The sequence below is a fragment of the Schistocerca americana genome, chromosome 3 (assembly GCF_021461395.2).
Source record: "Schistocerca americana isolate TAMUIC-IGC-003095 chromosome 3, iqSchAmer2.1, whole genome shotgun sequence".
Taxonomy (NCBI): domain Eukaryota; kingdom Metazoa; phylum Arthropoda; class Insecta; order Orthoptera; family Acrididae; genus Schistocerca; species Schistocerca americana.
Window position 1 is genome coordinate 36,740,215 of NC_060121.1, and position 22,749 is coordinate 36,762,963.

Here is a 22,749-nt window from a genome sequence, read left to right on the forward strand (position 1 = left end):
TGTGACGTAGAGCACCTTGTGTCAGCCCTGAGCTCCAGTCTTCCCTCCTCATGCGTGTTGTTAGTGTTATCTCCTTGGAACTTTGGTAAGTTTATATCTATTTCTGTACCATATTTTCCATTTGTAAATAATAGATTTCAGCTGTGAGTCGTGCTTTTTAAATTTTATTGGAAGATCTAGATTTCAGCCTATAAAATTTAAAAAGGGTGACTGATAGCTGAAATCTATTATTTACAAGTCAGTATAACAGCCGCTGCGTGCAACAACATTCTGAATAGAAAGCAACCTGATATTTTCCATTATTTAACAGTATATTCAAAATCTGTTCCTAGTGAAGATAGTCTTTTACAGCTCAGTCAGTACTACCTTTTCCAAGACGACCATGGAGCAATAAAAGGGAACAACTAGTACGATCCGTACACACGGGATGTTTCCTGGCGTAGAACCTCTCCAACTCTCGCGCCGCTACCTGGGGGGCTCCTTTCTCACCATCTTGATAGTTTGTGTGCTGAGGTATTGGACTATTAATGTTGGTCAGTCAATACATACGTGACCAGTTGCCCCATATTCACACTAAAGTGCATTTCTCATCATGGGTGTCAGTTTAATCGATTCATAAGTTCAAGTATTGATAACAAATACAGATACTAGTAATGAGGCAATTACATGAACGGATGCTGTAATTTCAGTAATTAATTCCCTACAAATCTCTAAGAGAATACTAACTCCACATGCTGTACTATTTAATGGCGCTGCAATGAGAATCTGTAATAATATCGTGAGATCTGGTCGTTATTACCGAAGAGAAATTCAACGCAGGATTTCTGACTCAGCCTCTTATCATCTCCTCACCCTGTGTGCCACCCACAACCACACGCCCTCCGTACACGCCATGAGCAATCGACCTTGCCGAAGTATGGTGGCTAGCGTGCCTCTACGATACAGGTAGACGTACCAATGGAGCAACCAAGATGGAGGGCATATAAGAAGTGACTGCACTAACAAATGGATCTTGAGCAGAATCAGTATGTTTTTCAACAGTCTGGATGAGTGACAGATTTGACCTTTTAAAATTAGTGAATGTACAGTCTGGATGAGTGACAGATTTGGCCTTTTAAAATTAGTGAATGTACTTGCTATGGCCGTACCGTAGGTGCAACCACAACGGAGGGGTATCTGTTGAGAGGCCGGACAAACGTGTGGTTCCTGAAGAGGGGCAGCAGCCTTTTCAGTAGTTGCAGGGGCAACGGTCTGGATGATTGACTGATCTGGCCTTGTAACAATAACCAAAACGGCCTTGCAGTGCTGGTACTGCGAACGGCTGAAAGCAAGGGGAAACTGCAGCCGTAATTTTTCCAGAGGGCATGCAGCTTTACTGTATGGTTAAATGATGATGGTGTCCTCTTGGGTAAAATATTCCGGAGGTAAAATAGTCCCCCATTCGGATCTCCTGGCGGGGACTACTCAAGAGGACGTTGTTATCAGGAGAAAGAAAACTGTCGTTCTACGGATCGGAGCGTGGAATGTCAGATCCGTTAATCGAGCAGGTAGGTTAGAAAATTTGAAAAGGGAAATGGATGGGTTAAAGTTAGATATAGTGGGAAATAGTGAAGTTCGGTGGCAGGAGGAACAAGACTTTTTGTCAGGTGAATACAGGGTTATAAATACAAAATCAAATAGGGGTAATGCAAGAGTAGGATTAATAATGAATAAAAAATAGGAGTGCGGGTAAGCTACTACAAACAGCATAGTGAACGCATTATTGTGGCCAAGATAGACACGAAGCCCACGCCTACTACAGTAGTACAAGTTTATATGCCAACTAGCTCTGCAGATGATGAAGATATTGATGAAATGTATGGTGAGATAAAAGAAATTATTCAGATAGTGAGGGGAGACGAACATTTAATAGTCGTGGGTGACTGGAATTCGAGTGTAGGAAAAGGGAGAGAAGGAAACATAGTAAGTGAATATAGATTGGGGGTAAGAAATGAAAGAGGAAGCCGTCTGTGAGAATTTTGCACAGAGCATAACTTAATCATAGCTAACACTTGGTTCAAGAATCATAAAAGAAGGTTGTATACATGCAAGAATCCCGGAGATATTAAAAGGTATCAGATAGATTATATAATGGTAAGACAGAGATTTAGGAACCAGGTTTTAAAATGTAAGACATTTCCAGGGGCAGAGGTGGACTCTGACCACAATCTATTCGTTATGAACTGCAGATTAAAATTGAAGAAACTGCAAAAAGGTGGGAATTTGAGGAGATGGGACCTGGATAAACTGAAAGAACCAGAGCTTGTACAGAATTTCAGGGACAGCATAAGGGAACAATGGACAGCAGTGGGGGAAAGAAGTACAGTAGAAGAAGAATGGGTAGCTCTGAGTGATGTAGTAGTGAAGGCAGCAGAGGATCAAGTAGGTAAAAAGATGAGGGCTAGTAGAAATCCTTGGGTAACAGAAGAAATATTGAAATTAATTGATGAAAGGAGGAAACATAAAAACGCAGTAAATGAAGCAGGCAAAAAGGAATATAAACGTCTCAAAAACGAGACTGACAGGAAGTGCAAAATGGCTAAGCAGGGATGGCTAGAGGACAAATGTAAGGATGTAAAGGCTTATCTCACTAGGGGTAAGATAGATACTGCCTACAGGAAAATTAAAGAGACCTTTGGAGAAAAGAGAACCACTTGTATGAATATCAAGACCTCAGATGGAAACCCAATCCTAATCAAAGAAGGGAAAGCAGAAAGGTGGAAGGAGCATATAGAGGGTCTATACAAGGGCGATGTACTTGAGGACAATATTATAGAAATGGAAGAGAATGTAGATGAAGATGAAATGGGAGATACGATATTGCGTGAAGAGTTTGGCAGAGCACTGAGAGACCTGAGCCGAAACAAGGCCCCAGGAGTAGCCAACATTCCATTAGAACTACTGACGGCCTTGGGAGAGCCAGTCCTGACAAAACTCTACCATCTGGTAAGCAAGATGTATGAGACAGGCGAAGTACCCTCAGACTTCAAGAAGAATATAATAATTCCAATCCCAAAGAAAGCGGGTGTTGACAGATGTGAAAATTACCGAACTATCAGTTTAATAAGTCACAGCTGCAAAATACTAATGCGAATTCTTTACAGACGAATGGAAAAACTGGTAGAAGCCGACCTCGCGGAAGATTAGTTTGGATTCCGCAGAAATATTGGAACACGTGAGGCAATACTGACCTTACGACTTATCTTAGAAGAAAGATTAAGGAAAGGTAAACCTACGTTTCTAGCATTTGTAGACTTAGAGAAAGCTTTTGACACAGTTGACAGGAATTCTCTCTTACAAATCCTGAAGCTGGCAGGGCTAAAATACAGGAAGCGAAAGGCTATTTACAATTTGTACAGAAACCTGATGGTAGTTCTAAGAATCGAGGGGCATGAAAGGGAAGCAGTGGTTGGGAAGGGAGTGAGACAGCGTTGTAGCCTTTCCCCAATGTTATTCAATCTGTATATTGAACAAGCAGTAAAGGAAACAGAAGAAAAATTCGGACTAGGTATTAAAATCCTTGGAGAAGAAATAAAACCTTTGAGGTTCGCCGATGACATTGTAATTCTGTCAGAGACAGCAAAGGACTTGGAAGAGCAGTTGAAAGGAATGGACACTGTCTTGAAAGGAGGATATAAGATGAACATCAACAAAAGCAAAACGAGGATAATGGAATGTAGTCGAATTAAGTCGGGTGATGCTGAGGGAATTAGATTAGGAAATGAGGCACTTAAAGTAGTAAAGGAGTTTTGGTATTTGGGAAGCAATATAACTGATGATGGTCGAAGTAGAGAGGATATATAATGTAGACTGGCAATGGCAAGGAAAGCGTTTCTGAAGAAGAGAAATTTGTTAACATCGAGTATAGATTTAAGTGTAAGGAAGTCGTTTCTTAAAGTATTTTTACGGAGTGTAGCGATGTGTGGAAGTGAAACATGGACGATAAATAGTTTGGACAGGAAGAGAATAGAAGCTTTCGAAATGTGGTGCCACAGAAGAATGCTGAAGATTAGATGGGTAGATCACATAACTAATGAAGAGGTATTGAATAGAATTGGGGAGAAGAGGAGTTTGTGGCACAACTTGACGAGAAGATGGGACCGGTTGGTAGGACATGTTCTGAGGCATCAAGGGATCACAAATTTAGCATTGGAGGGCAGTGTGGAGGGTAAAAGTCGTAGAGGGAGACCAAGAGATGAATACACTAAGCAGATTCAGAAGGATATAGGTTGCAGTAGGTACTGGGAGATGAAGAATCTTGCACAGGATAGGGTAGCATGGAGAGCTGCATCAAACCAGTCCCAGGACTGAAGACCACAACAACAACAACTTGCTATGTTGGTACTGAGAACGCTCGAAAAGCAAGGGGCACCTACTTCACGAGGGCATGCAGCTCTAATATACGGCCTAACGGCACCCTCATGCGTAAATTATTTCGGAGGTAAAATAGTCCTCAATTCAGATCTCGGGGCGAGGACAACTCAGATGAATGTTGTCATCAGCAGAAACAAAACTGACTTTCTACGGATTAGAGTGTGGAATTTGCATCCCCTAATCGAGTAGGTAGGCAGAGATTCTAGAATGATTAGTTGATAGGTTGAAGTTAGATAGAGCAGGAACTTGTGAAGTTGCAGGAATAACAGGACTTCGGGACAGGTGAGTACAGAGTCATCAACACAAAATCAAATATGGGTAATACAGCAGAAGGCATAACAATGAATATGAAAATAGTCACGATACTCTGAACAGCGTGGTGAAAATATTATCGTAGCCAAGTTAACACGAAGACTAAACCTACCACCGTAGTGCCAGTTAAGTCGTAAATTCCACAGATGATGAACAAATTGAAAGAATGTATGATGAGATAAAATTAATTAACCATGTCGCTAAGAAAGTCGAAAATGTAATTGTGATGACAGACTGCATACGACAGCGGGGAAAGGAGAGGAAAGAACAGGTGAACACCGATCGGGGAAAGGAATGAAAGAGGAAGTCGCTTGTTCATACTTGGTTTAAGAATCATGAAGGTTGCATTCGTCGAAGAGAGTAGGGGGCACTAGAAGATTTCAGGTGGATTGTGTGATGATAAGATAGAGATTTCGAAACCAGGTGATAAGCTGCAATGTATTTACAGGAGCATATGAAGGCTCTGACCATAAATTATGAATTGCAGATTGAAAATGAAGAAACTGGAAGAAGATAGGAAATTAACGAACTCGGATGTGAATAAATTTAAAGATCCACAAGTTGTTCAGATGTTAAAATGAAGCAACGGTTGACTGAATCAGTCAAATGGAATACATTAAATGACGCCTAGGTACCTTTGACAGATTAAACAGTGAAAATATCACAGGATGAACTAGGCAAAAAGACAACGCTATAACAAATCCTCGAATGGCGCGAGAGATTCAGTATAACGGATGAAAGGAGAAAATGTAAAAATGAAGCCAGGGAAGCTGGTGAAAGGGAATGCATAAGACTAAAATAAGATTGACAGGGAGTGCAAATGGAAGAGCAAGGTTGTCTAGAGGAGGTATGCAAGGATGTAGAAGCATGCGTGACAGTGGGTAAGACAGCTTCTAAAGAAAGTGAAGTAGCACTATAAATACCGAGAAGTCAGATGACCAGTTCGTACAAACTGAAGAAGAGAAAATTAAAAGGGTGAGGGGGTATATATCAGACGAATTGTACGAGAAGAATTTCACAGCGCTCTCGAAGGACACGTGCTGTGATAAAAAGCAACGACTGTTCCAGTAAGCAGTGATAATCAAGCCCCGAAACCTTCAAGCTACGCATATTACTACGTGAATCCGTAACCGTTATGTTACGACGAGTCAAATGTTACGTTGTCGTTTAACTAAACTAAATTCCGTCCGAACAGGAAGGCCCAACGGTCCCGTCCTGCCGCCGTGTCATCCTACCCTAAGCCCACAGGCGTCACTGGATGCGGATGGGGAGGGGCACGTGGTCAGCTCTCCCGGCCGTATGTCAGCTTACGAGACCGGAGCCGCAACTTCTCAATCAAGTAGCTCCTCAGTTTGCCTCACAAGGGCTGAATGCATCCCGCTTGCCAACAGCGCTCGGCAGACCGGATGGTCACCCATCCAAGTCGTAGCCCCAGCTCGACAGCGCTTAACTTCTGACGGGAACCGGTGTTACCACTGCGGCAAGGCAGTTGTCATTACGTGCTAATGGTAAATGGTTGAAAGGTGTCCAAAGGATCTGAAGCCGTAGGAATCTTTACGAGCTAACAAAAGAATAACTCGAAATAAATATAATTTTCTCAATTTGAGCGAAAGAAGTGCTACAGCGTTGACTTGTGACAGCCGTGGCTAGCTGTAAGCAGAGGTCGGCCGACCCGAGCACGCGTTTAAGTGCACTGAATTTCTGCTGGATATCAACAGCTCTGCGTAACGTTCGGCACCAGCTAGCGACACGGAAATACTCTCGACTGGAAGGGTGGTGACCAGGTGCCCGCCGTATGTGACACCATCCTGGGGATCTCCATTGGTTGCTGTGTTCGAAGCGCCGCAGAAAAGAAACAGGCTTCTATAGCTTAGACATGAACATTGCACAGCGAGTACTGATTCGTAAACGACACTGAATTGAAGAAAATATGTGTTAGCTTTCTGCATGTAGCTCAACGAGGATCGTCACTCAGTTTTGTCGTTCTTGCCTGATAACATAAAGAATCTGTAAAGCATCTCACTCAAAAAAAAAAAAAATCATGAATGTCACCTTCACGTAGCGTAAAAATAATGTGTACAAAATCCATCCACACCATACACCAGGTGTCCATCTTAAGCTTGGACAGACAAATTACCTCAAGGATTTCCGTATATATTTGCAATTTCGTTTTTGCAATGTATAGTTGGAATTAAACCAACAGATATCCTCGTTACGTCTGTCATGGGGCGGAAAGCGTCCGTTTGCTTCCCGTTACAAACAAAATGATTTCTGAAGTAATTTTAAGTCTCCATTGGACAGAATGGTCCCAAAATAGGCTAGTGTGATATTTTTTTTACCCATTCAGACTGACAGGAATGTAAAAACCGTTGCTCCAGTGTTGCCGGGGTCATAAAAGCACCATGAATAACTGAACCTATTGCAAGGATCATAAAAGCACGATGAGTAACTGAACTTATTCATCGTGCTGTTGTGTTCCTGGCAATACATGTGGATAAAACGAATGTCCCACTAGGCTAATTTTGGACTACTGTATCGAATGAACGCGTAAAATACCGCTTTAACACTCATTCTGTTTCCAACTGGAAACAAACCGACGCTTTCCGTCGACGCTGAAAGCCGTGATGTGCATGAACTGTTGCCCTTCAACTGCCTTCAATGGGCCTGAAGCCCCATGCCGCGCAAAGAAAAGACGCTTATTATCAATGTCTTGTGAGACTGGGATTCAGTGAGTCATTGTCGATACACCCTGACTTGTGAGGCGACAAGGTTTCAAACGGATCGGTTAGGCCGCTTTCATGATAGGAAATCTTGCTTAATGTTGTGTTTATCTCTCGGTGCTTGATTGTGACAGTCGCTGACCTTGAGGAAGCAGAGGAGTCTCTGTGTTTCTTTATTTTCTTTTCTCTGTCTAAGGAGTATCAGCTTTATTCCAATCTTCGAGACCCTACCTATGAATCTAAATGAGTGATGGCGTGAGTGGAATATATCTTCTTGTCGTTGTAGGGATGTGTTTTCTACCAACTCTGACTTACAAATCTTCGCGATACTAACGTGTGGACGGAGAGGGCGGTTACACCGCCATGACAGGTGTAGTCTTCAGTGTTTGTCCTGCTGTGTTGGCGAGGGTGCGGGGAACCTGTTTGGAGCGGACGTATCAGCACGGTGCGGGTGACTAGAGGTGGAGGGTTTGGACCGGCACGCTGCTTCGGGCTGACACCTAACTGGTACAAGCAAGGCATCTGAATGTTGTTCAGTGTGCTAATATTCTGATGACTCATTCTTCATTACAGCTTTGGGATGTTAATTGAGGTTTCAACTGCGGAAATGTGTGTGATTTTTTAATGAAACAAGTTCGAGCAATTTTCGTGGGTATGTTTTGTGTTCAGGTCGTTGGCCCACGTGCTTTCCATTACACAAAGAAACCTCACTTTTGCTTAAAGTTTTTCAAAGTTAATTCACTGGCATCTTTGAGAAATAGATCGGAGAAAGAAACTGCACTCAACGCAAGACCGAAATTTTAATATTTTATGAGACAAGGAGAGTTAAGAAGTTGTGCTTTAAGTTGAGAAATGTTCACGTATGAAGCGCTATGTATCACAGGAAATGCACGTGTTGTTGCGAATACAGGCAGGCTCCGACTGTTTACAAAAACGCAGGTAATACAATATCGTATTTTTCCACTGATACTAGGCTAGCGACTTTTGATTATGTGTCTCCCCCGCATTGGAATTACAGTAAGCGTACCAGTTCAGTTTAATGACACATGGACGAAGACGTATGGAAGTTTGGCATTGGTCTTAACGCGCGCACGAGTCCGACTTCATCGACCATCGTGGCGTTTTCCTACCGTCAGGCCACAGTTAAATTAACTTTTCCTTTGGATCGTGAATGACCAAAGGTGTATGAAGTAGAACGTTTTATAGGGGACGAAATGCGTATCCCGTTTTCGGAATTTATTTTTCGATCTTCGGTACTAGTGAGTACATAAAGCTGGCGAAGCGCCAACGTTGCGCAGTGCCATGATAACGATCTCAGGTTCTGATACTCTGACGGTCATTTGGCGGGGTTGCCTGTTGTTGCCAATCTAAATCAGTCGATTTCTCTCGACGACACGCTGAACGTTTTGGCTGTCTGTCCTACACTGCAGCTGGAGGCAGTACAGAGACATGGTGGTCGTCAGTTGACGCAAGCCGCAGTCGCAGCCCCGAGATTGTCGATCACGGAGCTGTAGCGACTCCGCTTTCCTGCCGTCTGGCAGTATGTCGGATGACAGCCGCCCGCCATCCGACGTAGAACAACATGTTAGGAAGCAACAGTAGCCTAGGAAACGCGAGATACGACGCCGTACCCCTTCTGATGACCGCCTCCACAGGGTGTGTGTACAGAATGACGACTGTTGTAGCGACGACGCGGCGCCCTCTGGCGCCGTGGCACAGGGCGGCGAGGCGCCTCTCCCCGCCCCTGCCTCCAGTCAGCACCGACCTCCCCCACGTGCGTCTGATGCAGCTGCCTCCATGAGATGTGTACACAGGACGACGACCCTCCTACTAGTAATGAGCTGCCCTGGCACTGGATGACGAGACATCTCTCCCCACCTCCGTTTCCACTTAGCATCCACCTATGAACCCAGCCTTTCCCCACTTATGCCTGACGCGGCTGCCTCCCTTTCTGTGTCTTTGGGCACACCCCTGAGCTGGCCTGGATGGATGGCGTTGATGGTGAGGATGGGCGCTCTGGAGGTATACAGAGGATGGAACCCACTTGGTGAGTTCCACTCCATCACAGTGATGTGCTCTTCCTTAGGGACCCTAACAGGGAGCTCCCTGTGCTTCCCTCGTGTTTGCATCGCCTGTCCTCCTGGCTATGGGAGCTTTCCACAGTCACTGCGCAGCAACGGTCAATGTCGATACCACTCGCGCACACCAAAAACTGGCTTTAATCCGTGTGGACGTTGCCCTCCTTCAGCAATTGCATACTGAAACCTACCTTGCTGTCCGTGGCTTTACGGCACATGTCTTCACCTACTGGTAGTGGGGTGGCGACCCTCTTGCGTGACAGTATCCTCACTGATACAGCTGCCTATCTCCCTGCTGCCAGAGCTATGGCTCTCACGTTTAGCATCGTCAGGATCTTCAACGTCCATGCGCCGTCTGGTTCGGGTCGCCGCTGCAAAGCGTTTCAGTTTGTTCTCCGAGGCAGTCACGCCTCTTTTCCTGGGTCGGCAGGATGCACTGATCATCAGAGCCAACCACCGCCTCACTCCCTGTGCGCGGCCCTGCATCACTTCTCCAGCTCCTCATTGCTGCGGACTGATGGGAGCATGTTCATTGTAATCGTCCAGTGTTTATGCATTTCACTAGCCATTCTTCCAGCTTCCTCCGATCGTATTTATATCTCTGCGATATTGCCTGTGGGGTGCAGGCTTCTTAAGTCTGGTCCATTGCGTTTCAGACCACGACACACATATCTGTGCAATCAACCTCTGCCGTCAAAGGGCACGGTGTGGATGGGTCCCATGAAAACTGAACATCACCCGACTGCAGGCAGCTCATCGAGACCACATACAGAGTTTGTCGTCAACGCCGTGATACATATCGGTCTTCTCCTGTAATGGTGGGTTTTCTGTGGAGCATGCCCTCCACAAGGCCTCGATTGGTTACAGAAGGGACTTCACAGTGTGGTGGGATGAGCCCTGGGTTTCTGCTTCGCCATTCTCTTGAAATATATTATGATGATGTATTCGCCAGAGAGTCAGACGATGGTGAATTGTGCCAAGGCACAGCTCACACAATCGCTAACTTGGTCTTATCTTGAAGGAGCTATGGCCAGGGCGCGCACAGACGACGCGTTTGCGCAGATGCGTTTGTCTATGAACCACGTGATAACAAAACGGCGCCACCGTCGCAAAACTTTGATTAATATTCTTACAACTGATGACTGGTGGCACTTAAGTGCTCAACACTACGAAGGGTCTAGCCTCCACGCACATTGTGTTATGCAGTACTTTGCACAATATTATGACCCTCCCAACATTACAGCGGTCACCTTACTCTCCTTTGGCTCGGTTCTTGGGGATGCAACGATGGAAATGCTTGCAGACATCACGAAGTCCGTAATGCTATCCAGGTGGGTTCTACAAACGAGTCGCCTTGTGCTGACGGCCTCCCACTAGAGTTTCATCGCGCATTTTGTCCCCTAATGGCGCCATGTGGACGGAAATTTATCAGGACCTTATATCGCCTGTCGTGCAGATCGCAGGCAGTTTCCCGGAGGGTGTCATTATTCCAATCCACAAGCCCCAGGAGCATGACGGGTATGTGATTACCGTCTTTGACTTTGCTCAACAGCAACACGAGATGCTCACCCAGTTGTTGACTGCACGGCTTAAACGAACGCCGAATACGTCGCTTCCCCTGATCTGTGGGAAGTGCCAACAACAGCCGCACTGCTCTCTGTCGCTTTCGGGACTTAATCGCTCTTGCTCACGCTTTTCGCGTTCCTGGACTTTTGGCGGCTCTTGTATTCAGTCAGACGCTCGATCGAGTCGATCACGACTACCTGTGTGGGATGCTCCACAGTAGGTATACCCTTATACTGTCGTCAACGTCGTAATGTGTCTCCTTCGTTAAGGCTACATCCTTTGTACACTACGACGCAGTCTCACTCCACCCATCTTGATCCATTACTCAGTGTGCTCAGGCTGCTCGCTCAGTGCATTATTGAGTGCTTTCGACACGGAACCGTTGCTCTGTGGCCTCCGTCAACACCTGTCTGGAATGTCTGTCGGTGGTCACGTATTCAGCTGCTCTGCTTATGCAGACGATCTCACCGTTTTTCTTCGTCGAGTGCTGATGTCAGGGAATCACCGCCACGGGTTTGCTGTGGTGCTTCTCGTAGCTGCGTTATCGTCCACGAATCGAGCGCGATGGCTGCAGGTGAGGGGCTTCCTGCAGACAGCGCATTTCGCACGCCGCATGTGGCACGGACACTTCCAGTTCCACTGTCCACGGCCCGCCCACGCTAACAGTATTGGGTCCATATGTTTGCCGTGGCGAGGTACGAGACCGTCGCCCTGATATCTCTCTGGCAGAGCGGTATTCATTTTCCCGCTGTTGTGCCGTCGTGAGGACTGCCTTACTACCCTGTCGCGTCACGCGCTGTCTCAGCCCAGGTCCAACTTTCGGACGTCCCGCTGCCCACCACTTTTTCCTCGAATGGAGCCATGCCCTTAGTGCAATTCTGTCAACGCAGTTCACATCTACGAAGGCGATCTATGGCTTTCTTCAACAATATATATCTCCGAGTGTGGTTGAGAGGAAGCATCCCCAGGAAGCGTCCAGCTTGCTTGATACCTTACGATCAATGGGAAGCAAGTGTGCTGGTCACGCCTTCACTGGATTCACCTTGCAGACATCCCGTTGTATGTCGTCTGTGACGTTCTGGACACCGCCTGGTGTGCGAGTCGGCGATTGGATTTTTGTACTTCCGGTGCTGGCCCCAATTTCGTACGACTCCTCATCAGATATCTCCTCAACCGCTCCTCTTTCCGTACTCGGGACTCTTCCCACAATCGAAGAGTAACTTCGTAAAGTGCATTTGTGGACACGCAGTTCACTTTTTGTTTGCCGATGGCGAGAAAAATGCTCTCGAGTTTTGTCGCTTCCTTAATGAACTCCGCACCGGCCTTGCCGCAGTGGATACACCGGTTCCCGTGAGATCACCAGAGTTAAGCGCTGTCGGGCGTGGCCGGCACTTGGATGGGTGACCATCCAGCCGCCATGTGCTGTTGCCATTTTTCGGGGTGCACTCAGCCTCGTGATGCCAATTGAGCAGCTACTCGACCGAATAGTAGCGGCTTCGGTCAAGAATACCATCATAGCGACCGGGAGAGCGGTGTGCTGACCACATGCCCCTCCTATCCGCATCCTCACTGGGGTGACACGGCGGTCGGATGGTCCCGATGGGCCACTTCTGGCCTGAAGGCGGAGTGCTTTTTAATGAACTCCATTGTGCGGCTTTCCGGAATCCCGAATACAGACAGTTTTAGTCCAATTTCATTAGCAGTGTCTTTCTTAATCCACCCAAAAATTGGGCTGTTACCGGAATGAGGTGTTGATCAACGGCTTTTATACTTTTACGAGCAGTTATTCTCTGGTCATCGGAATGTTTAATTTTAAAAAAAGGGAAAAATAAGTAAGAAAATCGCTAACGATCTCTGCGCCTCTACTTCACGTTTCTTACGCTTTCTTTTGTTCTTGGGGCGAGGGAACGTTACATGGCGGCCAAGCCTCGGGTCGCGAACACTCCCCACATTGCTCCCACCCCTCCCTTTGGGCGTCTGGAAGGTTCCTCTGGAGTCAGTCTTTTTTTGTTTTTTAAAAATTCTGGAGCTACTACTCGCGACAAGCGGGAAATCCGGGTTCGAGTCTGGGTTCGGCACAAATTTTCAGTATCGTCATTCCATTCTACAGTTGGAGGTTGCCTCCAAACAGATTTCCGGTATTTCAAAAGAACATTGCGTCGTACTTCATACAAACTACAGGCACTGCAATATCGCATTATGGATCGCACTGATTTCAAATCATTAACGAGGGTTTCAGTTATCAATATGTACAAGGGTTGTCTGCAAAGTGATGCCTCCACCTTCGTAATTCTTCAACAATTGGTAGCATTGGTATGCGGCAGGTACTGGCTTGTTCCGTAGCCTCTTCTCTACAGCTCCAGTTGGCGGGAAGCTTTAACATTAAATGGTTGTGTTGTTACAGTGAAAAGTATGGAATCCTGCGCAGACAGTGGGTCAGTGCGATTTAAACAACGTGCAGTCATTGAATTCTTGACAGCAGAAAGTGTCACTCCAAAGGGGATTCATCAGGGAATGAAAGTAGTTTATGGTGATTGTGTTGATGTGAGTACTGTGCATCATTGGACGAGTAGGTTTAAACATGTTGAGGCGGGAACGTCAGACCCACGTAACAAACAAAGGGTTGGTCGTCCTGTGACAGCAACCACCGAGTTTCACAAATAAAGTGTTGACAGATTGATTGAGGACGATCGTCGTATCACTCAGAGAGAAATTGCAAGCACAATCGGCATTTCACAATAACGTGTAGGTCACATTATTGCTTTGCTTGGGTATCGTAAGATGTGTCCACGATGGATACCCCGGATGCTAACTCCTGAAATGAAAGCGCACAGACTTGAAATTTGCCAGGAATTCCTCTTGCATTCCGAGAATGAAGGTGACGCCTTCCTCTATTCAGTTGTGACAGAAGACGAAGCGTGGGTACACCATTATGACCCGGAGACGAAACGTCGGTCCATGGAATACCAACACAAAGACTCGCCCCAGAAAAAGAAATACAAGACGCAGCCCTCAGCTGGAAAAATCGTGGCCACAGTGTTCTGGGACGCAGATGGTGTTATCCATGTTGATTTCCTTGGTCGTGGAACAACAATAAATTCAGAGCGTTACATCACAACGCTGGGAACTCTGAAACGACGGCTAACAGGGGTCCGAAAGGAAAAGGGAAATGTTTTTCTGCAGCATGACAAAGTCAAACCACACACTTCACGTGCCACCACAGCAGAACTTCAGAGACTGAATCTCACCACCGTGCGACACCCTCCATACAATCCAGATTTATTACCGTCTGACTTTCATCTCTTCCCGATAATGAAAGACGATGCAGGGACATCATTATGCTTCTGATGAAGACGTTGAGAGAACTGTGAGACTTGCGGAAACAGAGTGTCGACTTCTTCCGTCACTGTTTCAGAAAACTTGTTTATCTTTGGCAGAAATGTATCCAATTGGCTGGTGGTTATGTGGAAAAGTGAATATTGGTAATTAAAGATCACATTCTAAGGATTATTTCTGTCCAGAATGAGATTTTCACTCTGCAGCGGAGTGTGCGCTGATATGAAACTTCCTGGCAGATTAAAACTGTGTGCCCGACCGAGACTCGAACTCGGGACCTTTGCCTTTCGCGGGCAAGTGCTCTACCATCTGAGCTACCGAAGCACGACTCACGCCCGGTCCTCACAGTTTTACTTCTGCCAGTATCTCGTCTCCTACCTTCCAAACTTTACAGAAGCTCTCCTGCGAACCTTGCAGAACTAGCACTCCTGAAAGAAAGGATATTGCGGAGACATGGCTTAGCCACAGCCTGGGGGATGTTTCCAGAATGAGATTTTCACTCTGCAGCGGAGTGTGCGCTGATATGAAACTTCCTGGCAGATTAAAGTTTCATATCAGCGCACACTCCGCTGCAGAGTGAAAATCTCATTCTGGAAACATCCCCCAGGCTGTGGCTAAGCCATGTCTCCGCAATATCCTTTCTTTCAGGAGTGCTAGTTCTGCAAGGTTCGCAGGAGAGCTTCTGTAAAGTTTGGAAGGTAGGAGACGATATACTGGCAGAAGTAAAACTGTGATTATTTCTGTGTTTGAGTTATTAAAATATTCCCATCCAAACCTTGTTAACGAAGGTGGAGGCATTGCTTTTCATTCAACCCTCGTATGTTATGCTCAAACTGTTAAGCAATTTTGTGTTGACGTAGTTGGTCTTTCTTTGTCCGGTATCAGTTCATGACCAACCATATGTCCATCAGGCATTCTGTAGGCCCCTGTTTTAGAATTAACTCATCAAAGTACAGCACCTTAAGCCTATTAATCTTCTGATAATATGGATAATGTGTTTCACTTGCGGGTTACGGGAAGTTAACCTGGTTTACCATTGCTCGCTCCTGATCAACAACTTGTTTCCCAGATACTCCGTAGGTCATTGTGTTTGTTAAATGGGTGGAGCAACATTTACTTCACTAATGCATATGGTACTCTCAACGAACATACACGTGAATGACAATGCCATGTCTTTGTGTGATCATTAAACTGTTCTGGGATTTTCTCTCCCTGGGGACTGGGTATTTGTGTTGCCCTTATCATTTCATCATCATTCGTGAAGGTGGCTAGACTGGACTGTGTACAGACTGGGACTTTGTACGGGCGCCGATGAGCGCGCAGTTGAGCGCCCCACGAGCCAGACATAATCATCACTAAATTGTTCTTTTCGTCATTAGAGGGGGCAAGTTTCAGTTATTCTTTGTCTGTGTTAAATGTTCAGTGAGCATTGACTTTTGTCAATTAATAAACTCCACTTGGAAGTTTTTAGTAATCTTACGTTCTATGTAATCATTTCCTCAATTTGTCTGTCTGAAACACTAAAAGCCATCTACATTAACCGTACTACAGTGAAGCTACGCTTGGTCCTGAATATGATTTCTAAAGACATTACGAGCGGATTATCCCTGGTTTATTTAAAGCATTAATCAAGTCGTTATCCGCTTTTACCCATTAAATGATCCATGTTCTTAAACTTAATGAGAGTGTCCTTTTTCTTCTTATCCCGTTTGGTTACTGTGAAGTGAGACGAACCCCATGGTGAAATGTTGACAAACTGCAGCAATGTAGTTGGCATGTTTCTCCACACAACACAAAATGAATGGCAACATTGCCCTCCCCCCAGATGTGTAGCTGTATACTTAGCTCACTCCGCTAAGATATAAATTCTTGTTGCTGGAGTGTGGTATTTATAATCTGATTTTGTCATCACCCAATAGCAATACATTGTAGTTTCAACAAGATTACGCCCACGCAGTAAGGCAGACGTTCCAGAGGTTCAAAAAGTGAATAATAATATATATTTCGTAATAAATCCGAAAGAAGTGGTCTGATAAGGAATTCTTTCGTAACTGAAAACAAGGAAATGGTTTAACAACCTTGCAGGTGTACTGAAACCTAGAGACGGAAGATTCAGATTTACGACAAGCAATAGGAACATTACTTTCTCATCTCACGGTTGCTGAATAAATAAAAACTACTGTATACTTCGTGAGAGGGTAACATGTTTGAATTTCCAGCACGAAAAGTGAAATAATTATTTGCGACGGTATAATCAGCTTCCATTAAACTAAGTAGGAGTGCGAGCAAGCTATGAGCTACGATTTCGCCGCGGCCACGGCCCGGTCCCTGTTTGCGGAGTGATGGCAGCTGAGCAGTGGAGTGTAGCCTCGGCACAGTAGCTCACCGCCTGGCTCACCAAACAAGTAAAACTGCTCCGGTGTCCGAGAAAAGAGATTGCTGCTGTGCTTGTATCGGTTATTCGAAACTGACTATAGTAGACTCGCGTGAAGTATTGCAACCATAAATACCGCGATGTAGAAATACTAGAAACAAAATATAGTGGGAAGAAATCAAAGTGCCAAATAAACAAGCAACTTTCACACTGAAAGACCTAACCTCAAATTATTTTCTGTTTTTTTTCCGGCGATTTAGATTTCATAGCTGCCATCAGTTGCCGTAATGTGATGTGGAAAGTACTTGTGTTGTAACAGCTGTGTTCTAATGTCTTAGTTTCGGCTTCTGTAGTGGAGGTATCTGTTGCGTGTCAGCTCGTACGTTATTAGTAGTTTTGCGGTTTTTTTGTGTTACCTTCCCTGTTTACCAGTGCCGGTTCAGTAAAGTGACGCAAGACCGTAAATTTCCGCTCTTGGGAGTGTGTTCAGAATCTGGTACCTAAAGGTGGAACTGTGAATGAGGTATCGTTGTGGACTCGTGGCGTCCAAGTAGTGCCTTCCGAGGGGCAAGACAGCGAGCTGCGGTTCACATCGGCCGTATCTGAGGATGGCTGGGAACGCGCAAGACGGCAGCGGGCAGCAGGCACTGGAGCGGAGCAGGCGGTCGTGGGATTTCCCGCTTCCAGCTGGAGCGGCCGAGGGCAGAGCCACACGCCCGTCTATTTCGGCGCGACCTCGACGCGCGCTAATGTACGTGCCTTCCAGAAACACACGCGCACTCGCGCCGCCGTCTCGGCGCCTCTCCCGTCGAATTGGCCTGCGGCTGCCCTGCGCAGCGCGGTATTCGCCTGCCGCGTGTGAGCCGAGTTGTGGGCGGCAGCCAGAGGCGGTGCACGAGCGCCGCGCCAAGGGCTGCGTGTGTCCGACACGCCTCGCAGCGACGGTGGCCCTGTCAGTCGTCTGTGGCACGAGGGCGGGGCAATATAAGTGGCTAACATTGCAAGATCACAGGTTAGTGTGCGTGCGAGATAAGCCACTGCAGTCGTCAAATGTTGGTACACTGATAACCGGTGTAACTGCCAGAATCCTCAATCCGCGTATGGAAATGTGCATACATTATATTGTGTCGGATGTCAGTGTGTGGTGTTGCACACGGACGCTCAACGCTCTTTGTGGGTGACGTTGGAGTTTTCGTCCGGTGATGTCCCACACGTCCCCGATTGGAGACAGATGTGGTTATCGAGCCGGCCGAGGCAACACGTCGACACACTGTATAGCATCTAACGATACTGTGAAAAGAACGGCTGCTACCCACCATATAGCAGAGATGCTCAGCCGCAGATCCTTGTTGGCCGGAAGCTCACTTCCTGAGAGTATTTTTGTTATGACAGTCTGCGACTCAGCTTCTCCACAGCAAATATCCTTTTCACAATAGTGTTACAGTGCATCCTCGATTTTCCTCCGTAGAACTTGTTGCATTACAACAGCGTTACGGTATATCAGCGAGCGTTATCCTGTTGAAAAACTCCCCCTGGAATGCTGTACACGAATAGCAGCACAAGACGTCGAATCACCAAACTGACGTACAAATTTGCATTCAGGTTGCGTGGGATAACTACGAGTGCTCCTGTTGACATATGAAATCGCTATCCAAATGGTAACTCCACGTGTAGGTGCAATGTGCCTAGCACACAGTTTGCTAGCAGGTTGTCAAGTAGCCTCCTTCTAACCACTATACGACCAGGGCCATCACTGGCACCGAAAAAGAACCACCTTTCGTCACAAAATACAACTCTGGCGACTTGTACCCTGCCCTCAATGAGAACTCACCTGACACAGCTCGAGTCGCAAATTGCAATGGCTTCGGGTCAGCGGAATGCACGCTACAGGACGTCTGGCCAGCAGCTGTCCTCCAACTAACCGATTTGTGACAGTTGGTTGTGTCACTGAGGTGCCAGCTGCTGCTCAGATTGCAGTACGACGTGCCAGACACATACACGTCTTTCCTCTCTGTAGTGCAGCGTATCCGGCCGGGGCCCGGTGTTCTCGCAACCCCGCATTCCCGTGACCACCGCTGCCAGCACTCGCGTACAGTGTCCACATTCCCGCCAACTCTTTCTGCAGTGTTGCAGGAAGAAAGAACATCCTTCTTCTCGTAACCCTATTACACGACCTCGTTCAAACTCAGTGAGGCGTTGATAATGCCGTCTTTCTCGCCTTAAAGGATTCTTCACTAACACCAAACTACTTAAAGGAAACTAAAGCACACGACCGTTACAGCACGGTTTTGGAGCAAATCTGATTTGCATCCTCATATTGGCGCTACCCAGCGCCACGCTTATGTGAATGGCACGAAATCTGAATACACTTCTTTTACCAGATGTAACAACACTCCTACCAACTTTCGTTTGGAGTTACCATTTTCTTTCCGTCAATTATATCCGTTATAAAGCAGATAGAAATTCCCTTGACGCCTTCCTAAGACACAGTCTCCACTCCGTCCCAATTAACTATGTAAGTATCGAGCAGACGTGGCTTATTTCCAAAGAAATACTATCGACGACAATGGTGAGAAAAATACCAATTAAATATATTAATTACCCTCATGTCACACAACACAGGTCAAAACACACAAGAAAAAAAAAAAAAAAAAAACACAAGCCGAATTTAAAAGGACCCAGAATTCCAAGACTGGCGATGTTTTGCTGGAGCTCGAAACTTAAAAGTGGTTCAAATGGCTCTGAGCACTATCCGACTTAACTTCTGAGGTCACCAGTCGCCTAGAACTTAGAACTAATAAAACCTAACTAACCTAAGGACATCACACAAATCCGTGTCCGAGACAGGATTCGAACCTGCGACCATAGCGGACGCCCGGCTCGAGACTGTAGCGCCTAGAACCGCACGGCCACTCCGGCCGGCTCGAAACTTAGTGCGGACTTCAGTGGAGACGCTTTTAATAGTTTCCACAACGAAACTCTGTCTCTAAATCTGGCGGAAAACCTAAAAGCCATTCTGGTCGTATATAAATTACGCCAGTGGCAAGACACAATCGATGCCTTCAGTGCGTGATAGCAGTGGTGATGTTGCTGATGACGGTGCCGAAATTCCTTCACCAAAGAAGCAAAGTATTTCAGAATTCCAACAGATGCAAAGTTAGCAGCTTATGGCAGATATCCTCGGCGTAGGGAAGCAATTTAAATCACTTAATAAAGCAAGTCTTACGGTCCAGATACCATGCTAGTCAGCTTCCTTTCAGAGTACGCTGATACAATAGCCTCATAGACAGCCGCTCGCTCGACGAAAGATTCGTACGGAAATACTGGAAAGCTGCACCGTCACTCCAATACTCAACAGGCAAAGTAGAAGCAATCCGATGAACTGCAGATGCGTATCACTGGCGTTGATCTACAATAGAATTGTGGAACATATACTGCGTTCGAACAGCCAGCACAGATTCAGAAAATAATCTTGAGAAACAACTAGCCCACGAGGTAATGAGTGCTGCCAACAGGAGATGTGAAATTGATTCCATACTCCTAGACTTCCAGAAGGCGCTTGACACGTTTCCCCACCGGAGACTTCTAATCATTCTGCGTCCCTATCGTGTATCGCTTCAGCTATGCGAATGGATTCATGATTTCCTCTTAGAAGGGCGAGTAATGGCAGAAAATCATCGAGTACAACAGAAGATACCATATTTCTTGATTTCCGGAAAGCATTTGACACAATATCCCATTGCAGGCTGTTAACGAAGATACGAGCATGTAGAATAAGTTCGCAGATATGTGAGTGACCTGAAATCTTCCTAAGTAATAGAACCCAGTATGTTGTCCTCGATGGAGAGTGTTCATCAGAGACAAGAGTAATGTCAAGAGTGCCACAGGGAAGTGTGATAGAACAGCCGATGTTCTCTATATACAGAGAGACAGTCTTGCGAAATACTTTTGAACACGTTTTCTGAAAATGTCTTGAGCTGCTAGCTCGACAGCCCACTCGCGATGGAAATATCTTAGACCTTCTAGCTACAAATACGACGGACCTCATAGACAATGGCAGTATAGAACCGGGGATTAGCGGTCATGATGTCGTTATAGCAACTGTGATTACAAAAGTCAATAAACCAGTCAAGAAGGCCAGGAGAGTGTTTCCGTTAGAGAGAGCAGATAGGCAGTTATTAACTCTCACTTAGATAGTGAATTGGCATCACGTAGTTCTAGTAAGATGGATGCAGAGAAATTATGGGCAAAATTTACGCGGATTGTAAATCGCGGTCTGGAGAGTGATGTGCCTTGTAAGTGGATAACTTATGGAAAAAACGCACGACGGTTTTATAACGAAATTCGGCGGATGCTGAGGAAGCAAAGGCTCTTGCATTCTCGGTTCAAAAGGGAACTCATAACTGACGACAAGCGAAGGTTAACAGAGACTCGTGCGTCCGTGAAAAGATATATGTGCGAGGCATACATCTACCACCGTCATTCCTTAGCAACAGATTTGGCAGAGAACCCGAGCAAACTCTGGTCGTATGTAGCATGGCTAGCCGGCTCTGAGGCTTGCAGGCAGGCCCTTGTTGACCGGTCTGATGTGGCAGTTGAATACAGAAAAACGCAAGCGAAGTTTTAAATTTCACGTTCAAGAAATCGTTCACAGGAGAACCGTTCAAACGTACCATCATTTGACCATCGGATGGCCCTCGTGTTCTCTTCGTGCGTCCGGTGTGTGCGGTGTCCGCTGCCAGAGCGGCAGCATCTATATAGGCCAGACAATACCCACAGTTGCAAAACGCTGTACCGAGCACGAGACATAGTAAACAAAGAGAGCACGACAAGTCGCCCACAGCTGAGCATTGCGTGGAAAACTGACACAAAATACAAGTTTAGAACACGAGTCTTGGCTCATGCGTCAATATACTGGGATTCCGTTATAAAACAGGCGGCTGAGATTAGTACGAACAACAATTTTAACAGGGACCAGGGGTACACACTGAGAAGAGCGCGGGGGCGAGCTTTGGATGTCGAAAGTGAGCAACGAAGGGTGGTTAACACTTGTAGGGGGGCGGGAGCGGCAGTTTCAAACGTGGCGCTGACCCCTCGCACCATCTGACGTCACTCGGTCCCGTGGCGGGCCAGAGCTGCCAACTCACCTTCCGGCGCGCGTCGTTTCGGCCCTCTCTGTTTAGTGGCAGGGGCCGCAATCATGGCTATATAAGCGGGAAATAGTGCCAGCTATTCACTTCGGCTTGAGGGCGCTCCTGTCGTGGTGGGGTCCTATTCCCCGTACCGTTGGCCGACGTCGATTCACTGCCTTCTTTCGTCCGCAGGAGTGTGGGCCGGCAGCTGTGGCTCTAGGGGACGTCAGCCCGCCACCCGGCCCGTGCTCTGGGAAACGACCAGAAGGGTACAGGTCCACCTCCTGCGGCCACGAACCAGGTGAAGAAGGCGGCGACTGCTGCGGTGTGGGCGGGTCCAGCTCCATCGGTAGCTCGAGAGGAGGTGCAGGAGGCGAAGGATTCGTCCCGCGGTGTCGTGGCGGCTGCTGTGGCCGCGATGTCCTCTGAACCCGTGAATCTGGGGGAAGAGAGAGTGAAAGATCATCGTGTACAAGACAGAGACGAAATCGATTTTGACGGCCGGCGATGCAAGCCGTCTGGACCTGAAAGAAGATACGTGCAAGCGCCAAATTGACGGACGATCTCGCCTCGCGCTGTCCGTCTGCTGCCGTTAAAAACCCTGTGAAAGACAATGTCGTGCGGCGCGGGGCGATACTTAAGGCCTTCCGTCGGCGCCGATTGCCGAAGAGGATCGAGCAGGTGGAGCAGTGTCCGATGGCGGCGGCCGTGAAGCACTTCCACCGCCGATGGACCATCTCGTGGCTGCAAACGGTTGTTGTTGTTGTTATTGTTGTTGTGGTCTTCGGTCCTGAGACTGGTTTGATGCAGCTCTCCAT